The sequence below is a fragment of the Barbus barbus genome, assembly GCF_936440315.1.
Source record: "Barbus barbus genome assembly, chromosome: 43".
Lineage (NCBI taxonomy): Eukaryota > Metazoa > Chordata > Actinopteri > Cypriniformes > Cyprinidae > Barbus > Barbus barbus.
The window spans coordinates 19,081,391-19,085,562 of NC_136721.1; positions in this window are offsets into that span (position 1 = coordinate 19,081,391).

Genomic DNA, 4,172 nt, shown 5'->3' on the forward strand with positions numbered 1-4,172 from the left:
TCATTTTAAGTTTTAATATTTCACAATATTGTGGTTTTTGCTGTTTTTTGTATCAAGTAAATGCAACCTTGGTGATTTTGAAGAGGATGATTGGATGCACTTTAAATAGATTAATTAGACCTTAAAGCTATGTTTTATTGCCTTGCATCCCCTTCTTTTCTTTGTTCCTGTTTTCTAGCTCAAAATCACCTGCATCTTCACCTCGTCGTCGTCGTCATGGAGAAATGCTTTCTGGAATCGCAGTGTGTTCTTTAAAGGTGGTATGATTCATTTAGTCTTTTCAGATAACATGTATCTTTGTCCCCCGTGGTCCACTTCTCACCAGGTGTGCTGTAGACAAATGGGATATTATAATGGACATCCTGTGTTTTCCAGAAGAGCATGAAAATAATGAATTGATTAATGAATGATTCAAACACCCACTGCAGATTTCTTGGTGAATCAGCTTAGCTAGTTCTAGTTTTACATGTGAATGCATGCTAAATTGTTCATCTGCTCTCGGCCATATTTTACATCTTGTTTAATTTACGATAAACGTTCTAAATTTTCCTCAAATGCTCATTATTTGTGTTGCACTAAGTGATCTAAAGACAACTTTCTTCTGACTACAGGGCCCTTTAAAAATCCAAGAGGCTGTGTGTCCGTTGCCCAGATATTGTGAGCTTGCAGAAGTGCTAATAAGATAATGAGAGATGGCACAGTTTGGGTGAAAGGTGAGGAATGTGTCTGGATGTAGGAGATAAAAGCCATTAAAGCTGCTCTTTATTTAAACTGTCAAAACTCTGGGAAAGTTCAGTGCACCGCCAATGACAGTGTGATAGTTATGCAGTCTAAAGTGTATGAATCAGGAAAAAAGGTTATTTATATTCACCTTTTGTAATTTTCTTTTATACTGCTTACAATGCAAGCTTTTCTCTGCTTTGTTTTTATATTCAATGCAATTTTCTGCAATTAATTCAGCCTGGACCACTTAGAATGTAATGTGTAGTATTGTTAATGTGTAATTTCAGCCTGTTTTGTTTTTATTAAAATTAAAGTATTTTTCAGCCTTCAAAAATCTAACCAAATATTTGCATGCATATTTGTGCATTTGAATTTTATTATTTGTTTTGCACAGAATTTTAACAAGTTTTATTATTTTTTTGCATTGGAAATACTTGTATTTATTTCATGAAATGCAAATCTAGTTCTCACTGATACATTATAAAATACTGTATTAAAATGAAACATTATTATTGTTAATGTAGTACATTATTATTAAATTATCTCTAAAATGTTATTGACCCATCTAACTTGATCAGATTCTGATTCACTTTGTTTGTCATCCATAAATGACTGCAGAAATGACTCTGCAAAACTGCAGTCCTGGTCACTTCCTGTATTTTCCACTAGGTGGCGTTGTGTTGCAGCCTGCCCTCCTCGACCAACGCCATGATTTCCTCATGTGGTGATTAGGAGCAGGTAAAGGACAGTTATTTACTCTGTTGTTTAGCTCCTGTCAGAATGACGGACGAGGGGCCGCCGTGACCTTTCTGCTCTGCTGAAGCAGACTTATATTTTGCCAGCCTTGTTAATTCATTGTCTTGTTCTCCCCCAAGAATAGACACAAACGTCACCACTAATTAATGAGTTTGTGAAGAGAAATATGGGTCATAGTCTCTGAGAAAATGAGCGGTTAAAGGAATACTCACCTAAAAATTTAAATTCATTGTTTATTTACCATCTGATTTTCCAAAACCTGTTTGACTTTTTGTTCTGTGGAAAACAAAAGGTGAATCCAGGCCACTCTATTAAATATAATGAAAGTGAATGAAGTCTGTCAAGTTCTCAAATGACAAAGAAGTACCATAAAAGTATTATAAAAGTGAAGCTTGTAATGGTTTTGTTTGAGGAACAGACTGATATTTATGTCATTATCCATAATCGCCCTAGTTCTCTTTTTAATGTTCACGAGAGAAGCAATGATGTCTTGAATGTTCATTTGAATCAAATCCTTCCAATGAATCAGATCATCTAGTTCACAAATGGTGCGTTCCAAATGGAATATCAATCGCCCTCCAAAGAGCACTTCTGAGTGAAAATAAACATGGGCGCCATTGTTTTGTTATGAGTAAGAAAACTTAAATAAGCATTAAGTTTAAAGTTTCATTAACATGCTTTACCTTTAGTCAGCATTCCAGAGTTCTAAGGTGTTCCAGGAATATGCATTTCATATGTGTTTGTATTTAGGTCATGGTCACTTTAAGATCGCGCTGTGCTAAATGTCCTTTTACGCGATCCGTAGTTGGGAAGTATTACTCACGCTCTTCATGCGCGTTTCAGCGGTTTGCTCAAGTTTATTTTTCATGGCGCTTCAATCGCATCTGTCTACTTCTCATTTCTGACGTAGCATCGTCGGTATGTATACTTTGTTTTGTGAGATTATTCTGGAAGTATTATTCGTTATTTTTGACAATAATTGTAAGTTTGTAGAGCGTAATCTGCCGGTGGTTTGAACTCACTTCAGCAACGCATATGCTAGCTCTCACGTGTTCATTTGTTATGAGCTACACGGTAAAGATGGTTTAATACCAGAATGTAATTCACATGTATTTCTTTATTAGTGTTAAATGAGTACAAACAAATATGTAACAGTAATTGTGCAAAGTAGCCTTTATTCATGTGTAATTGTCATTGCTCTTTTGTGTGTTGCAGTTTCACTATTTTCCTTAACCCCAATAAACCTGTGGAACTAAGAATTAATCTTCAGAGTCTTGGTGTGGGGAAAAAGTTTAGCTGGCTGTCAGGATATTAAGTTAACATATCGAGGACGGCACAGTGAAACGACGCTATCAAGCAAGTGAGATAAAGCAGAGCAAGTTGGAAGCTGGCCGACATGTCGTCGTCACACGCATCCAGTGGACGAGCAACAGACCATACTCTACAGTCAAGTGCTACTGGAGCAGTGCGCGCCACCGAGCTACAGGCTACAGAGGAGAGTTTGCATGGAAATACAGCAGCACAGGAGGACCCATACAGTGCATCGATAAGGACACGCTCGCAAGTATGTTGTTCAGTGAGATCCAGTTTATCGTCAGCGGGGTCTGCAGCAGTCAGAGCAAGAGCGAGAGCCGAAGCAGCGAAGGCACGCCTATGCTATGCTGAAGAGGAAGCTAATCTGAGGCTACAACAAGCTAAGTTGGAAGTGTCTATAGCAATGCTAAAACATAAAAAAGAGGCTGCAGCAGCCATTGCAGAAGCAGAGACACTTGAAGCTGCTGCTGATGTAAAGAGCGAGAGACATAGTTGTGACCTGAACAAAGACTCTGTTCCTTTAGAAGCCTCACAACGCACAAGGCAGTATGTGCTTGATCAACTAAAAGAAAGGGATTCAGAACTTAAGTCATGTGAAAACGGTGACATACAAGCAAAGACAGCGCCAGTCTTTAACCACAACGTGTCACCTCCACCACTAAAGCCTGAAGCCAGTCCCTTCTATCCGCATCAGAACAGTACTGCTACACATCGTCTCATCTCACAACAGCCTTACATCAGCACATACGAAGACAGCCACAAGCCATTCAACAGGACGCCTGGAGATGTTTGTCTACCTCACATCAAGTCCAGCGGTGAGCATGCTTCTCTAGTACACCACTTCAGAACACAAAATCACCACACCCAGCCTCCTCCCGCACACCATGCCATACCGCCAGACTACAATGATGGCAGCTCATACATAAATGACTTTGTCAGGTATCTAGCCCGCCGTGAGCTTGTGGCTACAGGCTTGCTTCAATTCAATGACAAACCCCAAAACTACAGAGCATGGAAGCGTTCCTTTTTGACTGCCATCAGAGGCCTTATCCTGGAACCGAGTGAGGAGATGGATCTTCTGCTAAAGTGGCTCGGGAAGGAGTCAGCAGAGCATATTGAGCAGATAAGAGCAATACACATCAATCGGCCAGAAGCAGGACTGGCCATGGCATGGGAAAGGCTCGAGCAAACATATGGCTCAGCTGAAGCAATAGAAAATGCTCTGTTCAAACGCATTGACAGCTTTCCAAAAATAGTAAACCGAGATGGATCTAAGCTGACAAAGCTGGGTGATCTGCTAATGGAACTGCAGGCCGCTAAGGCTGAAGGAGACTTACCAGGCCTGGCTTTCCTGGACACGTCGAGAGGCGTCAACCCAA